The 21,939-nt window shown below is 41.1% G+C and overlaps 1 long non-coding RNA gene across 1 annotated transcript in view; it reads left to right on the forward strand.

The window, feature by feature from the left end:
• The window catches only part of LOC134356506 (uncharacterized), a 362,888-nt gene that overhangs the window by 78,836 nt on the left and 262,113 nt on the right, over positions 1-21,939 (forward strand). The window contains exon 2 of the long non-coding RNA XR_010020375.1: positions 19,232-19,324. This is a non-coding gene — a long non-coding RNA (uncharacterized LOC134356506). The remainder of the gene's footprint in view (positions 1-19,231; positions 19,325-21,939) is intronic.

A 21,939-nucleotide genomic window follows, 5' to 3' on the forward strand; every position in this document is an offset into this window, starting at 1 on the left:
GCTTTTATGCTGTGGTATCGTTTCCCTGATGTAGCAGCTGGAATAGATTGTGACTGGGGTGACTCGGGTCCCCAATGATCCTTCGGGCAATTTTTACACATCTGTCTTTGTAAATGTCCTGAATCATGGGAAGTTCACAACTACAGATGCGCTGGGCTGTCCGCACCACTCTCTGCAGAATCCTGCGATTAAGGGAAACAGTTCCCATACCAGACAGTGATGTAGCCAGTCAAGATCCTCTCAATTGTGCCCCTGTAGAAAGTTCTTAGGATTTGGGGGCCCAAAGTTCCTCAACCGTCTGAGGCGAAAGAGGTGCTGTCTGCCTTTTTCACCACACAGCTGGTACAGACCATGTGAGGTCGTCGGTGATGTGAACACCTGGGAACTTAAAGCTGCTTACCCTCTCAACCTCAGATCCATTAATGTCAATATGGGTTAGCCTGTCTCCGTTCCTCCTGTAATCGACTATCCGCTCCTTTGTTTTTGCAACATTGACGGAGAGGTTGTTTTCTTGACACCACTGTGTCAGAGAGATGACTTCTTCCCTGTAGGCCACCTTGATATTGTTTGAGATAAGGCCAATCAATGTAGTATCATCGGCAAATTTAATTAGCAGATTAGAGCTGTGGGTGGCGACATGGGTAAACAGGGAGTAAAGGAGGGACTTAGTACACAGCCCTGAGGGGCTCCTGTGTTGAGAGTCAGAGGGGTGGAGGTGAGAGAACCCACTCTTACCACCTGCCAATGATCTGACAGGAAGTCCAGGATCCAGCTGCATATTTCATGAAACCGTGTTAACTTTGCTTTGTTGTTTCACAACCTCAGTGCTGTTACTTGCTTCATAATGGAATCGAGCATTTTTCAAGTGGCAGAGTTGAGGGTTCTGCTTTGCTTTATTTTCTCTAATAGGGACGCTGCATTTGCAGTTTCCTAGCCTGCTGAGATTTTTCCAGGAATTTGCTGAGATCTTCAAATTTTTTCCAAAGCATTCACTGTGTCTGCAGTGAGGTTGAAGGCCATTAAGTGCAGTGAACGTATTAGCCAGAAGCCATATTAGTTTGCGGTTTCCCTTTCTTCCCAGATATCCCACAGTTAATGAGATGTTTTTAATATTTTATGCTATGAGGACAGCTACAAAATAATTATTCAAAATTCTGCCACTTTCATTTATCTGACTATTTATCTCACTGTGTACTCAGCCCCCTGCTGTACTCACTATACACCCATGATTGTGCAGCCAAGTTTCCATCGAACTCAATATATAAGTTTGCTGATGACACAACAATTGTACGCCGTATCTTGGGTAATGATGAGTTTGAGTACAGAGAGGAAATTAAGAACCTGGTTGCATGGTGCGAAGACAATAACCTATCCCTCAACATTAGCAAGATGAAGGAATTGGTTGTTGACTTCAGAAGGAGTAGCAGACCGCGTGACCCAATTTACATCGGAGATGTGCAAGTGGAACAGGTCAAAAGCTTTAAGTTCCTCGGGGTTAATATCACAAATGACCTGGCTTGGTTCAACCAAGCAGAGTCCACTGCCAAGAAGGCCCACCAGCGCCTTTACTTCCTGAGAAAGCTAAAGAAATTTGGCCTGTCCCCTAAAACTCTCACTAATTTCTATAGATGCACCGTAGAAAGCATTCTTCTAGGGTGCATCACAACCTGGTATGGACGTTGTCCTGTCCAAGACCAGAAGAAGCTGCAGAAGATTGTGAACACGGCGCAGCACATCACACAAACCAATCTTCCGTCCTTGGACTCACTTTACACCACACGCTGTCGGAGCAGTGCTGCCTGGATAATCAAGGACATGACCCACTCAGCCAACACACTTTTCGTCCCTCTTCCCTCAGGGAGAAGGCTCAGGAGCTTGAAGACTCATATGGCCAGATTTGGGAACAGCTTCTTTCCAACTGTGATAAGACTGCTGAACGGATCCTGACCTGGATCTGGGCCGTACCCTCCAAATATCCGGACCTGCCTCTCGGTGTTTTTTTTTGCACTACTTTACTTTCCCTTTTCTATTTTCTATTTATGATTTATAATTTAAATTTTGAATATTTACTATTGATTTGTACTCCAGGGAGCGCGAAGCGCAGAATCAAATATCACTGTGATGATTGTACGTTCTAGTATCAATTGTTTGGTGACAATAAAGTATTGGTTCATCTACAGTATATCATCCTGTAAGAATTAATTAGTTCAGACTGAACCTGTGAAATTACACTTTTGTACTCTGAAATCCAGCAATGTCATTTCCTAAGGATTGTGTTTGCAGATCACAATCCCAGCAGCTGTTTTAAAAATAGCATTAGTCTGCTGAATTAAGCAAGCGGACCTAAACTAAAGCAAAGGAATTTTTAGGAGCAGTGTTGAGGTAGAGCCAAGAGTTGTCCACAATTATGTAGAACTGAATTTATTTTGAAATGTGCTTCTGAGGGGTAATGTGTAGAAGAAAAATAGAATTCAAGATTTTTTTAATTGAGAGAATAAACAGCTGCAGGTGATTATTTACCCTTGATTTGATTACTAAGAATGTAACCAGATAAATGTAGTTCCATGGTTTGAAGTGAAAGAGTTGGTGCAAACATCCAGATCAGAGTTCCACAACCTAGCTAGAGATGGAAGCAAAGAGATGATCAAGGTGGGATGTCATCTGTGACATTGATGAGGAGCATTTCAGATACTGAATTGTGATTTGAAATTTGAGAGAAGTTTCATCTGCCTCCTGCTGTGCATTTAATATTGTGACAATATTTGAGTAATATTGTAAATACATTTGATTAAGTATTTCATGTTTATGTGATTCATTACAGATTGCATGTAAAAATATGTGATTAGTATCTGTCATTATGTCACTGCGTCATAAGCACGCTTCTCACTAAAACCTAAAAATGAAGCAGATACGCATCTCCCAACTCCTCCTTTTACTTTTAAATAGTTTAATGTTTTGGAGTTACAAAGCATGACAGTGGCAATGAGGAAGTTTTAAACAACCCCAAGACGACTACCTACCTGTTGAAGCGAGAAGAGACATTCAAGCTTTTAAAAAGCACAACGAGAGACGGTCTAGTAAAAACAACAGTGCAGCATGAACTTATTTGGAAAGGGATAGAGACAGTCAAATTTAATTTTTTTTTAAAAAAGGAGGAATGACTTAGTACATCAGAAAGATAGATGTGTTTGATTCCTCAAAAGATAACTGGCTGGTGTATACTGAATGCACTGAGCAGTATTTTAAAGCAAATGGAATAGCCACTGAGAAACAAGTACCAGTTTTGCTGAGTGTAACAGGTGGAAGATCATATAGGTGCTTGGAAATTTAACTGCTCCAACTAAACCTGCCGAAATAAGCTTTGCTGATATTGTGAAAGTAATGCAGGCTCATTTGGAACCAAAACCATTGTTGATTGCAAAATGCTTTAAAAGGAAGGGGAGTCCATTTCAGTGTATGTGGCTGAACTGAAGAGATTGAGCATTGTCAGTTCAATGACGGGCTTATAGGTGCACTGAGAGATCATTTTGTTCATGGAATCTTACAACCAAGCATTGAAAAATGGTTCCTAACTGAAGCTCAACTTACATTTAAAAGAGCTGTTGAAATCACTGTGTCAAGGGAAAGGGAAGACATAGACACAACTGAGTTGCAGTCAGGAATAAAATTGAGCACGTAGAAAATACAACAGTGTAGGACACATACAAAGATCATGTTGGGTAGATAAATATAAATGGATCACAGGGAAGAGAATAAGATAAAATGTCAAATTGCAGTTTCAAAAAGAGCACTAATCTGCATGCTATGAAAAATCTGAGAATGTTCAAAGTACATTTATTATCAAAGTATGTATACAGAATTCAAACTTGAGACCTACAGGCACCCACGAAACAAAGAAACCCAAAAGAACCCATATTTAAAAAAAAACTTGAACACCCAACGTGCAAAGAGAAAAAAGACACACCATGCCCATTTAAAAAATAAGTACCCATTAAGATATAAAACAACCCATAAGAAATAAAAGACCATCAAACACCCAGTGTACAGAGAGAGGAAAAAAAAACACGTAATGCAAACAACAACTGCAAGCAAATCGCATTCTGAACTGAAGTCTGCATTGACAGCCCCATAGACCAGTGTAGAGCTGAGTCGTGGAGTAGCAATCTGAACCAACCCGTCCCTCGCCTTGGGCCCCAACACCCTGACCTTTTCAATTTAGCCCAGTGTCTAAATTGACGTCTGAACATGTGATTCAATCATATTAATATGCTCTGGGAGCAGGATCCCACTGCCTCAATTTGGCCTGTACTCAACCTTTCCGAATACGCTGTGAAGTAAATGACAAATTAATTAAAATTAAACTCGATAATGGCTTTTCAACGATATCAACCTGAAGCCTGCAGATATCCAACTAAGAACTTATACTGGAGAAAAGATAATTCCTGTAGGAATTGCATTCATGACAGTGAAATACAAGAACCAGTCAGCCACATTGGGCTTGAATGCAGTAAAAGCAGGAGGACTAGCTTTGCGGGGTCATGATTGGGTGAGAAAACTGGAACTTGATTGAAAATCCATCCACCATTTGCATGTTACATCCCCTGCAATAGAGTCAACTGAAAGTGAATTTTAAAAAGTACTGGACAATGCCACAGCAGTATCCAAGTATGGGACTGGAAAACTCAAACATATCAAGGGTACAATAGTGTTAAATGAAAATGCCACCCCCAAGTTTTACAAAGCCCATGTGGTTTCTTATACCATCTGTGATAAAGTAGCTAGTGGGCTAGGTAACATGGAGGCTGAAGTTATTTTTTCCAAGGTTGAGTGGAGCCCATGGGCAACACCAGTGGTCTCAGTAGCTAAGAAGGATGGGTCGATCAGGATCCGTGGTGATTTTAATGTCACCATCAACCCAGTACTGAAAGTAGGTCAATATCCTCTACCCAGGATAGATGATACCTTTGCAAATCTTTCTGGAAAGAAGCACCTCAGCAAAGTGGGCTTAGCTGAAGCCTATCTACAGGTGGAGAGGGAAGGTGTCCAAAGTTTTTTCCCCATAAACCACACACAAAGGGCTTTATTGCTGCAATAGGCTAATGTTTGGAGTAGCATCTGCACCTGCACTCTGGCAGAAAGCAATGGAGCAGGTACTGCAAGGCTGCCCAGGTACTTGGTGTTACCTGGATGATGATGTTGCTGGTAAGAATGACAAGGAACATCTCCAAAATCTCAAGACAGTGTTAAAAAGATTAGAAGATTATCGGCTCAGAGCACAATGTGACAAGTGCGAATTCTTTAAACCAAGCATCACTTACTGTGGTTACACCATTGACACACCAGGATTACACAAGAGTACTGAGAAAATTCAAAGGACGTGTTACAGAGGTGGTCCTTTTTAGGATTTGTCAATTATTATAACAGGTTCCTGCTAAACATGGCTACTGTGCTCAACCCCTTGAACTCATTACTACAGGTTGCGAAGAAATGGCAAAGGACAAAGCAGTGTGAGTGGCTTTCCAAAAGGCAAAGGAAATGGTGATGTCAGACACTCTGCTCACATATTATGATCCATATCATCCAGTGAAGCTTGCCTGTCACATCTTGCCTTATGGTACAGGTGCAGTCATGTCATATGTTAGTGATAGAAGTGAACACCCCATAGCCTTTACATGACATTCCTTACCACTGCAGAGAAAAATTCGCATAGATTGACAGAGAGGCTTTGACTTTCGTTTGGGGTGTTAAACATTTCAACCAGTACTTGAATGGGAGAGAGTTTATCCTCATTACTGATCATCAATCACTAGTGTCCATTTTTAATCTACAGAAGGGTTTTCCACTAATAGCAGCGGCACAAATGCAGAAAAGGACTCTATATCTTGGATAATACAAGATCAAATTCAAGAGAAAACTAATCATGGAAATGCTGATGACTTGTCCCATTTACCCTTAGAAAAAGAAATAGCTGAAAATTTAAAAAAGAGGACATTCCTCTTGACGTATCCTCCCTAATGCAGATTGAAAGTCTCCCTATTATGGTAGAGCTAATCCAAAGGGATCATCTCAAGATCTACATGTCCACCCAAAATGGCTAGAATTTGCAGCAGAAACTACAATTTGCCCACTTTTACCAGTGCTGCAATGAAATTGTCCTTCACAGAGGTTGCCTTATGTAGGGATTGGGAGTTGTATCAACCAAGCTGAGAGCTAAAGTGTTGGAGAAGCTACAGGCCGGTCATTTAGGCATGGACAAAATAGAAGTGTTGTCTTGAAGCTTTGTCTTGTGGCCTTGGATAGATCAGCAGGTCAGGCAGCTCACCCTATATTTTTTGAGATGCCAACACGTCCAGAACAGCACTTTTCCATCCCTCGGAATGGTCTGCATTGCCCTGGTAGAGGCTTCATGTAGATTTTGCCAGACCATTCATGGGCACAATTTTCTTGGTAGTGGTGGATGCAGCCACAAAGTGGCCCGAAGTGTTCCCTATAGCCCCCACTGCAACTTCACACACTGATGTATTGAGAAGTCTTTTCTCAAAGTCTGGTGTTCCAGAACACTTAGTCAGTGACAATGGACCACAGTTTGTTGTGGAACAGTTTCAGTCATTCCTAACAAAACATCAAAGCCTCTACCACTACCCCAGGCAGTACATTACAAGCACCTACCAGTCTCCATGTAAAACGAAAACTTGCCCCTCACATCTGATTTGAACTTGCTCCCTTTCACCTTAAGTGTATACCCTCTGGTGCAAGACATTTCAACCCTGGGAAAAAGATGCAGCCTGTCTGCTTTATCTATGCCTCTTATAACCTTATAATCCTCTGCCAGATCTCCCCGCAGGTTCTGTGCTCCAAAGAAAACAACCTGAGTTTGTCCAACAGCTTCTCATAGCACATGGCCTCTATGCCAGGCAGCATCCTGGTAAACCTCTTCTGCATCCTCTCTAAAGCCTTGACATCCTTGATGGGGCAGCCAGAACTGTGTGCAATACTCCAGATGCAGCCTAACTAGTCCTTTATGAAGCTGCAACATAACTTCCTGACTTCTGAACTCAATACCTTGACTTATAAAGGCAAGTATGCCATATGCCACCTTCACCACGCTATCAACCTGGAGGAGCCGTGTATTTATTTTCTGTTTGTCTGTGTTGTATTTTGTGTTGTGTGTTTATTATGAGTAATCTGTCATGTGGATTGGGGCGTGGTAGAAGCGAATGAGTATAGTTACGTATTCACACTTCGTCTAAGTTCGTTTTAGTCTGGTTAGGGCCAGGGAGTGGGTCAGGAATGATTTTTTTTTTGTTGACCACGAACACTGAGACCATTATATCATTATCATTATTTTGTCATTTTGCTAGTTTTAGTTTCATTAGTTTTTTTAGTGCTATAAAATTGTTCATCTTTGCTTGTTTGTAACAAAGGATCAAATATACTTTCTTTGACTTAGACCTTCATTATCTTGAAGTGGGTTATACAGTATCAATCTCAATGCTTTGTCTCTTAGCAGCTTTAATTTGATTTCAAGTGACCACTACATTTTTGCCAACAAGAAAAAGTTATACCAAATGAACACTGGCCTACAGCTAAGGATTGCCAGAGGCCTTTTGGCGAAATTGGAATTGCAACACTGTGAAGTCAGAGCAACTCACGACAAGTAACAGTCTTTTTGTTGATTCGTGCTGTGTGCTTCTGGTTTGAACACAGTTTTGAATGGTCCGCTGGGGACCACACTCGATCATATAGTGTTTGCCTAAGGTTCATTGCTTGGTTTTACTGAAATGCTGAAATACATCGGTGGCTGATGTTTGAAGTGAAGGCTGTTAGTTTGGTCTGGTTTAAGCGCCGTGAATGCGCGGATAGTTCATTTGTTGACTATGTTTATTGAATTAGAATGTCATCGGTGCTGTGGGCGAACAAAAGGTTAATTGCGAGTGGTGCAATAATAAAAAAAAATTGTAGAATAGAAGTGATGTCAGCAGCCCTCATATTGGGGCTGGAAAAAGAGAAATTAAACTTACTTTGAAAGCTTTTGTGGATGGAATTGAAAGTCTTCAAAAGTAATATAAGACAAATGTGAACAAAATTAAAGATTCAGTACCATCCATTAAAGAGCTTATGGGAAATAAGGAAAATGCCTTTAAAGTGCAATTTTATCTTGAGGACTTGATCAGTCTCTGAAGCTGTTGCTAAGCAACATCACTTGCTGTTGTCACTACTTCCCAAGGTTGAGCAAGACAAACAAAATGTGTGTTTTTCAAACATCGGGTGCTTTACTAGTCTGTCCGTAGAGGATGTTAAACAATGGTTGAACCAAACATGTTGTATTGAAGGTCATATTGTTGAAACAACTGAAAATGTTTCTCAAATTGTAAGGTACGTTTTGACTATACATATAGCAGAGAACCCACAGGATAATGTAAACCTGAGTGACCGTGTATCAAATGTCTATACTCTGTGTTCTGCTGCAGGCAGAAAATCTTCTGTATCTACCTTTTGCTGCATGCATTAAAATGGTGGCTATTTAGCTTCATTAATCGCAGGGCAAAAATTATTGAAGGACAAACGTGCTCTGGAAGAGCAAGGGGGAAACCTATGGAAAAGGAAGGAGTAGCTTGCGTTGCCGGAAGAAATTGCTGCACAGATGACCAAACATAATGTGCTAAGGGTTTCAAGTGAGGCGGGTGTTAAAAGTGGTCCAGCATAATAGTCCTATGGTGTGAATTCCTATATTGTGAAGGTACAGAGAAAACCCAATGCACTCAATGTCAATGTTGAATCATTTGTTCCTCAAGCGCCTGTGAAACATGAGTTAGACCCCAAGAGGTAGTTCAGGTCTTTCGCCTGCACTAAGGAGGCACTCTGAACCTAAACAACTCAAAGGACTTGTGGGGATATTAACTTGCAGCATGGAAACACTCTTGTTTTAGGTCCTGTTTTCTGTCTGAATGGTACTATTGATATTAGGAGGAAGCAAAATGAAATAACATACTTATTGATTCAACAACAACACATTTCATCTTTGCCTAAAAAGTGATTCAAGTCTTCGATGGGGATCCATTGCAGTATCATACAGTCACGAGTGCTTTTGAGAATAGTGTTGAAGCTATGGGGGTGACTGCCTCTGTTTCCTTGACCAGTACTCTGGAGGTCATCTTGGAGTACTAGTCAGAAGTTAGTAGCATGTTGACACCAAGAAAGGATATCTAAAGGCCAAGGCTTTAGTAAAGGAACATTTTGGTATTGAACAGAAAATTGCAAAGGCTGTTTTTTTGGGTACCTATCAAATCTGAAACATGAACACTCTTCAAGACTACAGTCTTTTTATTTGAGGCTGTTGTAATACCATGGAAGAAGTGCAGTACATGCGAGAGCTGGACTTGCCTGCCAATGTGTCTGTTGTCATAAAGAAATTGCCCCATGTGCTTCGGGATAAATGGAGAATGGTGCTCTATGAGCTGCAAGATAGTTACAACTATAAGATTACTTCCATTGACATTGATTTTATTGAAAGGCAAGTAAATATTGCTACAGACCTGGTGTTTGGGGACGTAGAGGATGGTATATCGCCTACAGTAAGTAAAGGTGATCTAGGTTTGTTACCTCAACTTGCTTCTAAGGCTAAAGGAAGGCACCTTGCCACCACTGTGAGAAGTAAAGCTGAAACTGAACCCGGAAGTAATGGAAGTGAAGTGGTCTTGTCGCCAAAGGGGTGTGTCTATTCCGTGAGGGTGAATGTACGTTGGATTTGTGCCCTCAGCTGGAGAAAGGGGCTCATGATGAGGATTGCCTTCCTAGAGGAAAATATGTCTGCTGTAGTTGTTTGTGCATGGGACACATGAGGAAGGATTGCAGAAAGTGTCTTTCAGTAAGTTATGTAGCGGCAAGCATCCCAGCACACTTCATATTCACTCTAACGAAAAGGGTGCAGAATCAAAACAAGCCATGAAAGAATCAGACATAGCAGTGAGTAAGCTCTGGTACCTAATGGCCTTACAGGGGATGGTGATCCTGATTGTAAGCTTCGCTTAATTCTAATCCCAGTGAAGTCTAAGAATGGTAATGATACAGTGGTTACTTGTGCTTTCCTAGATCAAGGAAGTACAGCAGTGTTCTACACAGTGGGCCTTGCAAACAAGCTCAACCTCACGGGAAAAAGGACACACATTTTCTTGCCCAGCATTGTTCAAGAGAAGGTCATGAGTAGTTACGTTGTTTCAGGATTGGAAGTGGTTGGTTTAGATGGTGAAAACTAATGTGAAGTACTTAACATCTATACACAGGAAAGTATGCCTGTCCACAAAGGGAATATTCCATGTCAGAGGGATTTCCAGGAATGGCCTCACCTGAGACATGTCCGTTTAACAGGGATTGATTCAGAAATTGAGCTGCTGATAGGGGCGAATGTGCCTAAAACGTTGGAGCCATTGCTGGTGATTTGCAATGTTAATGATGGACACTGTAAAATTAGAACAATGGTGGATTGAACTGTAATGGGACCGCTGAAAGGCGATCATGGTGATGGAAGAAACTGTACACAGCCAGAGCTGACAGTAAATAAGATCTCAGTTTTGAACTTGGATGAGCTTTGGTGGCACCAGTTTAAGGCAGACTTCTCTGAATACAGTCAGGATGATCAACCTAGATTGTCAAGAGAAGACCACAAGTTCATGGAGTTGCTTGCAAATTTGGCAAAACTGGTCGATGGTCACCACCAGATTCATTTACCTTTGGAAAAGAAAGAGATTAACATGCCAAATAATAAGAAAATTGTTGAACAGCATGCTCTAAATCTTGATGAGGTTTAAGAGGGATTCTTCATTTCAAACTGACTACACAGCTTGCATGAAGAAGGTCATCTCCGACGATTCTGCTGAAAGAGTGCCAGCAGAGGATCTGGAACACATCATTGGGAAAGTCTTGTATGCTCCACATCGTGTTTACCACGCCAGAAAAAGGAAACTTCATGTTGTGTTTGATTGGGGGGGTGCCTTTTTAGGGAATATAACTTAGTGCTCAGCTTTTACAGGGGCCAGAACTTACTTGTTCACTGACTGGAATCATAACCAGATTCAGAAAAGAACCAGTGGAGACCATGGCGGATATTGAATCAATGTTTCATCGAGTTAAAGTACCAGCAGACGATGCAAATCTGCTGAGGTCTCTCTGGTGACCTGATGTAACACCAACCAAGATATGGTGGACTTTAGAATGGTGGTACATTTCTTTGGAGCAACTTCATCACCAAGCTGTGCCAACTTTGCACTTAGGAAATGCACAGAAGACAATGAAGTGTAGTTCAGCTGTAAAGCAGTGGATAAGGTTTTACGCTGCTTCTTTGTTGATTATGACCTTTTATCAGTGTCCTCTGAGGAAGAATCAGTGTCTTTCCATCCTGACCTTGTATCCATTTGCACTAAAGGTGGCTTTTAGAGTGGATAAGCACAGATGTAGCGTGCTAGCTGTGATACTAGAGGAGCAAAGAGTGGAAGATGTGAAGAATTTGGATCAAGATATACCTTTGGTGGAGAAAGTATTGGGTGTGCAATGGTGCATTCAGTCTGATACTTTTATGTTTAAGATCACGATTCCAAGATAGACCACTCAGCAGAAGGGGGATCCTGTCTGCAGCTAGCTCCATCTATGATCCTTTAGGAATCTTGAGTCCTGTGGTGCTATCTGCAAAAAAAAAATCCCACAAGATCTATGTAAGAAATGACTTAGCTGGGATGACACTGTACCAACATCAGTTGCTCATGAGGGAACAATCTGGCAGGAAGTACACTGCCAGCTGGAAGACTTCAAGGTTGTAAAATATGTGAAGCGCCTGGACTTTGGAGATGTTACTGCTGCACAGTTACACTACTTTACAGCCACAAGTGAAGATGGCTATGGAGCAGTGACCTACCCATTGTTGAACAACATTGTTGTTCTCAAGTAGACATTGCTTTTATCTAGGATAGCTCCATTGAAGTCAGTTTCAATCCTTCATATGGATCTCACTGCCACTGCGATGGCAAGCATATGAACACATTGTGAAGGAACTGAGTTTCATATGCAGCTTCAGGACTCGGTCTTTTTGACTGATTGTACCTCTGTGCTGAAGTATATCAGGAATGAAACTTCCAGATTCTGAACCTACATTGCAAACAGAGTTTCAGAAATTCGTAAGGTCTCACAAGCATCTCAGTGGAGGTATGTAAACACTTCAGGCAACCTGGCAGATGTGGCTTCTAGAGAGTCGAAGGTGAAAGCATTACTGAAGAATGAGACCTGAGTGTCAGGGCCTCAGTATCTTCTTCAGTCTGAAAGAGAGTGATCTGTGAATCCCAATGTGTTCTGGAGAACTCCTGCTAGATGATCTCAAAGTCAAGAGCAGCATTACAATGAATGCCGTGTAGATTGAAGAGGAGGTGGACGTGGTAATATGTATATTACTTCTCATCTTGGACCCATTTGAGGAAGACAGTGGTCCAGATTCTTAGATTTATCGGAAGAGGAGGCAATTGAACATTGCTCTTGCTCAGTCTGACTTGGATGAGAGGGCGAGGGCGATCTCATATTGGCCGAGGTTGTCTCACAGCGAAGGGGCTTAGGAAGGCTGAAACAGAGGTCAGTGGGTTTTTCCAAAGAAAGAGATTTCCAGATGAATTCTCAAGTTTTCAGAAAGCAATTAAGTGGATTTTTAGCCCCCCACCTGGTTCATATCGTGGAGAAACATGAGATTGATCAGATTTGCGCAAAAGGTCCTCGATTCCACCGTGAAGGTACAGAATCGTGACAAAGAGGGTTTCTTCACAATCCTTTGTGAAGTAGAGGCTATTATCAATGGTCATCCAATTATTAAAGCATCATCTCATCCCAATGATTTGGAAGCACTAACACTCAACCACCTGTTGCTTCTGTAGCCATCACCATCCTTTCCACCATGTGCATTCCGAAACAAAGATATTTAGGCTCATCGTGGATGGAAGCAAGTCTAATACATGTCAAAGTTGTTTTGGAAACGGTGGGTCAAGGAGTTATTTACCACAGTTACAGGAACCTTAGAAATTGTCAGGTATAAAACACAATTTCCTCCCAGGAGACAATGTGCTTATGGCTGACAACACAGCGCCATGAAACTCATGGATCGTGAGACGAATGATTCATGTCTTTCCAGACAAAAGAGGGTTTGTGTGGCAGTTGCACTTCAAATATAGAAACATAGAAAATAGGTACAGGAGTAGGCCATTCGACCCTTTGAGCCTGCACCCCCATTCAGTATGATCATGGCTGATCATCCAACTCAGAACCCTGTACCTGCCTTCTCTCTATACCCCCTGATCCCTTTAGCCACAAGGGCCTTATCTAACTCCCTCTTAAATATAGCCAATGAACTGGCCTCAACTGTTTCCTGTGGTAGAGAATTCCACAGATTCGCCACTCTCTGTGTGAAGAAGTTTTTCCTCATCTTGGTCCTAAAAGGCTTCCCCTTTATCCTCAAACTGTGACCCCTCGTTCTGAACTTCCCCAACATCGGGAACTATCTTCCTGCATCCAGCCTGTCCAATCCCTTTAGAATTTTATACATTTCAATCAGATCCCCCCCTCAATCTTCTAAATTCCAGAGAGCATAAGCCTAGTCAATCCAGTCTTTCATCATATGAAAGTCCTGCCATCCCAGGAATCAATCTGGTGAACCTTCTTTGTACTCCCTCTATGGCAAGAGTGTCTTTCCTCAGATTAGGGGACCAAAACTGCACACAATACTCTAGGTGTGGTCTCACCAAGGCTTTGTACAACTGCAGTAGTACCTCCCTGCTCCTGTACTCGAATCCTCTTGCTATAAATGCCAGCATACCATTCGCCTTTTTCACCGCCTGCTGTACCTGCATGCCCACTTTCCATGACTGGTGTACGATGACACCCAGGTCTCGTTGCACCTCCCTTTTCCTAATCGGCCACCATTCAGATAATAATCTGTTTTCCTGTTCTTGCCACCAAAATGGATAACCTCACATTTATCCACATTAAATTGCATTTGCCATGAATTTGCCCACTCACCTAACCTATCCAAGTCACCCTGCATCCTCTTAGCATCCTCCTCACAGCTAACACTGCCGCCCAGCTTTGTGTCATCCGCAAATTTGGAGATGCTGCATTTAATTCCCTCATCTAAGTCATTAATATATATTGTAAACAACTGGGGTCCCAGCACTGAGCCTTGCGGTACCCCACTAGTCACTGCCTGCCATTCTGAAAAGGTCCTGTTTATTCCCACTCTTTGCTTCCTGTCTGCCAATCAATTCTCTATCCATATCAATACCATACCCCCAATACAGTGTGCTTTAAGTTTGCACACTAATCTTCTGTGTGGGACCTTGTCAAAAGCCTTTTGAAAATCCAAATATACCACATTCACTGGTTCTCCCCTATCCACTCTACTAGTTACATCCTCAAAAAATTCTATGAGATTCGTCAGACATGATTTTCCTTTCACAAATCCATGCTGACTTCTTCTGATGATTTCACCGCTTTCCAAATGTTCAAGACCAAGACCAGCTGTCTGGACAGACCTATAGCCAAGCTCTATCTTCTACGGGAGTTAGAGGTTTGAGGAGCTACAGCTCCAGAAGCTTCATGACTTTGACTTGACCTACTGGACAGAGAGTGGTGGTAAGATCACTCTGTATTGGGCTAAGCTCTGGTCACCTCTTGTCCAAATGACTGTTACATGACTTACCTGGAAGAAGAAAGAACAGAGAGAACATTTGTACAAATGCGAAGATGTTTATCCTTGAAGATTTCATGTCTCCTATTTTTAGTCGTGTGTAGTTGTAATTATTGTAGTATAATAATAAGGAGCTGGAATGTAGGAGCCATGTATCTATTTTCTGTCTGTCTGTTTTGTATCTGGTGTTGTGCACTTATTATGGGTCACAGCAATTTGTCATGTGGATCAGGGCGTGGTATAAGTGAATGAGTTTAGTTACATATACTTGCTTTGTCTAAGTTCATTTTAGTCTTGTTAGAGCCAGGGAGTGGACCTGGGGTGATGTTTTTTTATTGACCACTAACGCTTAGACAGTTATATCGTTTTTAGACTGCTTATTTCATTATATCACTAGTTCTAGTCTCAATATATTTTTATCTCTACAAGTTTGTTCATCTTTGCTAGTTTGTAATAAAGGATCAAACATACTTTCTTAGACTTAGCTATTTTGAAGCGTGTCAACCCCTGTGCTTAGTCTCTGAACGGTTTTGTTTTTTTTTCAAATAACTGGTACACAGCCTATGTAGCTACTTTTGGGGAACCATGATCTTGGACTCCCAAGTTCCCCTGCTGATAAACACTGTTAAGGATCTTACCCTTAACAGTATACAGTCTCTTTACATTTGACCTACCAAAGTGCAACACTTCACATTTGGACAGCTTAAGTTCCATCCGCCATTTCTCTGTCCATATCTGCATCTGATCTATATCCTGCAGTATTCTTTGCCAGTTTTCTAATGTTTATAATGTGTTGGCACGTGGCCAAGTGGTTAAGGCGTTCATCTAGTGATCTGAAGGTCGCTAGTTCGAGCCTTGGCTAAGGCAGCGTGTTGTGTCCTTGAGCAAGGCACTTAACCACACATTGCTCTGCGATGAAACCGGTGCCAAGCTGTATTGGCCCTAGTGCCCTTCCCTTGGACAACATCGGTGGTGTGGAGAGGGAGACTTGCAGCATGGGCAACTGCCGGTCTTCCATACAATCTTGCCCAGGCCTGCACCCTGGAAACCCTCCAAGGCACAAATCCATGGTCTCACGAGACTGACGGATGCCTATTATTAATGAGTCCAAAATGTGAAAGCAGGTTTAGTAGAACCAGCTCCCTCGCACAAGAGAAGGAGTGAACATTTGGGTGTAAAGAGCCCTGTTCTGATTGTTAGCACCTTGATAACCAAACAAAATAGTTTCTTTTTCACCAGCATGCTCCCATTCTGCATCTCATAAATGCAATAGAATCTGCATTGGCTGGAAATCCAATGTACAGAAAATGCTGGAGGAACTCGGCAAATCAAGCAGAATCTATGGAGAGGAATAAAGAGTTGGTGTTTTGGGCTGAGACCCTTCATCAGAACCTGCTGAGTTCCTCCAGCATTTTGCGTGTGTTATTCTGCATCGACAGTGATTGGGAAATTAGAAGCTAAAGCATGCAGTGCGATGACTAATATGAGAAAGGCAGGTGGTACTCTTTAACAGAAAGACAAGTATTTTGATCTGAGTTTTTGTTGCTGTATTTTCTGTTGTTTTCTTTTAAACCAATAGGGCCTATATTTTTGAATAATTGCATTATCTTCCCAAAGCACGATATAAAATTTGACAAATGGTAGTTGCGTGTAGATTTATTTCAATGAATACCTGTAAAGTAAGGAAAAAGTTGGTGTTCAGATCTACTTCAGTCTGCTTTGCTGCGAACCCCAGAGGGGGACTTTAAATTCCACACACTTGCATGCTACTGCCGTTACTGGACTTCAGTGAAAGACTTTATTCATTGCTCAAAGCTTTGACTTCTTGAATTACCACACCCCATGCTTGTGCTTGCAAGCACTTCTTTCATTAGCAGGATTCCCTGGGTGAGCAGCACAGTGATTCAGAGGCCATTTCAGTGATGGAAGCCCATAACACTCTGTAGACAGTGGTTTCAGTGGGACACATGCGGCCCTCAGTCTCCTTTCACTTCTGGACAATTACGCCTCATGTTTGCTTTAGCATATTTCCAGAACATTTGTTCAAAATGAAGTATATTTGTTTGAACTTAAAATCATTTCTCAACGGACATTAAGTGTGTTTTTACTGTTCATTTTGCTTGGAGTTCTTTCTTTTTGGACATATAATTTACACTGGCTACTGGAAAGTTTGGAATGTGTTCAGTCTGTTTATTTTGAATGTACCAGACATGAAAAAGGAGACAACACTATTGTATGGCAGACCACAGCCCCTCTAAGACTAAAGAATAAATCATCTTTGTATTGAAGTCTATTTGAGAATAGATGGTCCATTGATTCTACTCCTTGGCCGTAGGCTGGCTGTGCTCCTCCAGGCAACCTTACTTCCCTTTTAATCTTCCCCGAAATGGTGAGTAAACATGGCACAGCTGCTAAATCAGTGCTGGTGCTCATATTGGCCTTTTTATTTAGGCATCTGCTCATTTGCTTATCCGAGGAATGGTACACAACTGATGAGTCGGGAAGTAAAGTGTTTACTGTCTATGTGAGCATATGAACAATATCTAAGGAACCTGCATATTTCAGTCACGTTGAACTGGATTTTAAAGAACACTTTCATCTTAAGATTTCCCTCCTGCTATGATTGAATTTTGCCTGTAGCTGAAAAGTTCTGAATTTCAGATGTGAAGAATTATTGTTGAGACTTGGATCATTTACCTGCAAATCTGGATGGAGCATAGATGTTATTATTTATTAGAAGGAACAGGGGGATTCTGTGTGTTTTTTAGGGGAAGCAATCAGTCTCTTTCATAAGGTGTACTTGCATTAGTTGTACTTCAATTCTATTTAAGTTTAATTGTCATTCAACCATACATGAGTCCTTATGAATACTGCCAAATGAAACAGCGTTACTCTGAGGTCAAGGTGCAAAACGCAGTACCAACAGTCATACACAGCACAAAGCACACGCAAGATAGTAAGCACAAATGGAATCATAATCACACAGTAAAAGAGTCCAAAACTCATGCCATCGATCTGCTGTCAACCCCAGCAGAGCTTGTCTTGTGCTGAGCAAACACTGGTGGAGGGCAGCACTGATTCCAGCCTGGATGCTATGCCACGGCGCCCCCGGTGGCTGTAAACATGCAACCCCATGGCTTGAGGCTCTGAGTCTGCCGAGGGCTACCGAGACCTGAAGTCGACTTCAGTAGAGCTTGTCTTCTGCCGAGCAAACACCAAGACAGCAGTTCCGACTCCATCCTGGGTGCTGCACCACACTACCTTTGGTGGAGCGCTCTTGCTTCGGCGGCTCTCTCCTAGAGGCTGTAAACAGGCAACACCGTGGCTTGAGACCTAGCCTTTGCTACGACAGAGGATGTGCAGCTCCCTTGCTCTCAGCCAATAAATCAGTCAGTCGAACTTGCGGCACACCAGATTAACAATGTTCAAAAGGGTCTTGCAATCATGAGAAAAGTGACCAAGATAACCACTCACTATTAGACTGCAGGCCTCCATTGACTTGGGCAGCAGCATGTTGTGCAGCTCCTTCATTTTCACCACCAGCGAGCAACTCCCTGGTGGTGTAGACCTGCAGTAATTTAAGTTCTTAATGTACATAATAGGATCTTGCAATCATTACAGTAAAGGTATGTTTAAGTAGAACAGTAGCACCTTTGTTAACCACATAGAAGCCAGTGCAACTGAACGCACCGCCATCTTACTGGAAGATGCTGCTGTCGTGGAAGATGCTATGCTTCTTGCTACTGTTTTTAAATTAGTGTTGCAGGTGTGGCATGGAATTGGGAAGGTATTGGTAAATTACGGTAACAATGTAGATGTATGACTTTTACCAGCAAACCTTTTGAGATTTGTTGCTGATAGTCCAAGTATTTGTCAGTTTTCTTGCGTTTAAGCCAAGCATTTGGAAAAAATAAATAAAACAGTGCATATTGTTTGAAGTGAGTGAAATATGTGAGCCAAAGCCAATTCTTGGCAATATATTTGCAAGAGATTTGGGATAATGGTCTGAAATTACTTTCTAGCTATGTCCAGCGTGACCATTCACATTTACTTTAAAGCAACATTGACAAAATGTGAGGTATTGTTTATAGAATGTCATTTTAGAGAGGGGCATGCCATACACATAACTGGCATGAGTAAAATGATCAAAAACTGCTTGGCTGGTGAAATGAGGGGCTGAGATATCAACAAATCTGATGTTTCCTTATTTAATCAAGTTGTATGACTTTGTCATTTAATAACTTCAATCACACGTTTGGTTTTTTAAAATTTAAAATCTTCCCTGGAGAGTTGATTAAAGCTGCAGTTGGTATTTGGCAAGAATGTACATTTACCATGGGCTGCAAGTCATTTCTCAGTTTGTTGCCAAGATTTGGCCTGGATTTGAGGCAGATAAATCAAGTTGTCTCAGCTTGGCTTCCACTTCCATGCAAAATCCTGTGCTTCTGGCTGCAGGGCCGGGGGGCGTGAGCTTCATTCTTGTGGTTGTGGCCACTAATGTAGACTTCTTTTTCACAGACTGCTGAAAGGCTGTGGAGGGCACGAGTCCTGCTAGCTCATACATTCCCAAAACAGAAATGCATCTCTCACATCCAGCCGGCTAACTGTGAGGTAAGTAAGTGTATTGCTTTTTTTTTCAGTTTTAAACTACTGATTACACTGAACAGGAAACATTTTAAAACTGCTACGGTATGGTCTATAAATCCTGAGAGTATGTTCGTCTGTAAACAGTTAGCTAAGCTTGGCAATCCTTTCTGCTTTTGGGGGAAAAAATGAAAATTGCTTAATGGAACAGGTCTGAAGCATTTCTGTTTTTTGCATTGTGATGTCATGCTGTATTGCAGTGAACTTTGTGGCAATGAGCAGCGTTGTTTGTCCTATTCTGTTAAAATGCAGAAGATCTTATTCATCTGTTTCACTGTTGGTCTTTAAAAAAAGATTTCAGTGAGTGTACTGCAGCAAAGAACTTTCAGTACATTTCATTTACTGGCCAACAAGAACCTAAATTTGTATTAAACTCCTAATTGGCAAGGCACTTCTATGAAACTCATCAAAATGGTATGATTTTGGCTTTTCAGAATGTCAACAATTACAGTGCTGCAGCTTTTTATGTCTGATAAATATAATGATGACATTGCAGTGCTTTAATTCTAACCCTTCTCTTCAAATTCAAGTGGAAATAGTAATTTTAAAAACAATTATTAATGCTTCAATAATAAGCATAATCACTCTAATTCTAGTCCATTGAAATAGTTCTTAAACTCACTTTTAAAAGTAAATGTTGGCTTCCTCTATGGTGTTTGGATTGTGAAAATATACTGCATGTTCTTCTGACACTTATTGATTGGTAAACAGCTCTTGTTTATTGAGCCAATAGCAGAATGTACTTTAGTTTTGTACAGTTTAAACTGCCTGAACTGACTTCATTAAGTTGAATGATCTTGATTGAAACAGGTAACAGATTTTATTTATATATATATACACACACACACACACATACACAAACACAAACGTTTGTATATTTATGTCCATCTTTGTGGATGTGTGAAGTGCTGGATTTGCCAGGCCAGGCCAAGCCAGGTTTTTAGGGCATTAACTGAATAAGGTTTTTTTTTCCAATTCTAATCCTGGATAAAAATCTTGGAATGCAGACTATACCTGGAGCTATCATTGCACCTCTTTCAGAATCGAAATGTCTGAGTCTGTCATGTGCAATTATTGTCTCCCTACCAGCCTTTATTATTCACTAAATCCTACATTAATAAGCATTGACATTTTATGACACTTAGTGTTTATTTTTAAATCTGCTACATGAAATACAGGGGTTCATCTTAACATGGAAAATGAATTTTAAAAAATAAACTTTGTATTCTTCTGTTGACATTTTTCAAGAGGGTCTGGTAAAGCCCAGTAGATTAAGAACATAGTTCTCCTCCAATATGTTATTGTTATCACTGCTAGAAATGTACATATTCACTCAATGTGATGCATTATAACTATAGTTTAAAACTGTGCTCTTCATAATGAAGATTCTGATTTCAAATTTATGTCCATTTTGAATCTGTCGCAGAGAATGAGTGGTAATCCATTTGGTGTGAAGAATTTTATTTATCCCAGTGATCAGCACATTAACTGCATTAAACTTAACTATAGATAGTGCAGACCATGATTTGTAGAGAAGGTCTTGTGCAAAACAAATGAAATTTACCCTTGTCATGCATTCCACATTGTTCAGTGTTCAGAGAAAATGATGAAAGAGAGGGTTCAAAATGAAAGTTAAGGGTATTATCATACTAAAATGCAAATGTTTGCTAACAACAATTTTGACTATAAATGACTAGATGACGACTTTAACTTTTAAGCTACATATTCATAAATATCAGGAACCAATGTAATTTATATTTCAGATAAGCTTGCTCTTCCTGGTAACTTCAGTTAATTGTGCAACTCATATGGTTGTTTAAGCAAGCACATGTTCAGCCAGTGATGTTAAAAAGATTATCATCAAGGAATCTCTGGGTGAAAGGGAATTATCCAGCCAAACAAGGAGATGGGAGACAGTTTCCATCAACTCAGATCTGAGAGGTTTGTAATTACAGTAAGCAGCTGCTGTTAGTCCCAATGAAAGGCCTGTATTTTCCAGATGCTTTGAGACCCACTCCTCAGTGCAAACTGACTGCATTGTTTGCTGTGGCCTGTCCCTACAGACAGCCTCACCAACCTGAGCTGTGGGCAATTTCTTATCGGTAGAATGTCAGTGAAAGGTGGGGATGTGTGTCTGGTTCCCAGAACAACAGTGACCAATGAGAGTTGTGCACCTATGAGGACCAAGAGCTCTATAACAAATCATGTGGGATATTATCCATCCTAAGTTAACCTCTGATGCATAGATTTTCTCATGCAGATTGTGCAATAAATAATGAGTATGGTATTGCTTTTCTCAGATTAATTTTATGGAGCATATGTTTCCCCTCTAGTCTCTAGTTTATTTCTGCAGTTTGCTTGTTCTTTTATCTGTCTTGGACAGTTTCCATAATGCTAACATCCTCTTCAGAATATATCTACAGTGATTATTTGTTCCTCCTGACTGTCTAGTTTATGCAAAGCTTCTTTTGCCTCTGTACTCTATAGTGTGCTGATATTCAGCACTGGGCAAATTTGAAAGGCAAACATTTTCAGCCATAGATTAACCTTCTGTTGTTCACTATATGAAAAGATGGTGGATG

Source organism: Mobula hypostoma, chromosome 14, assembly GCF_963921235.1.
Source record: "Mobula hypostoma chromosome 14, sMobHyp1.1, whole genome shotgun sequence".
Lineage (NCBI taxonomy): Eukaryota > Metazoa > Chordata > Chondrichthyes > Myliobatiformes > Myliobatidae > Mobula > Mobula hypostoma.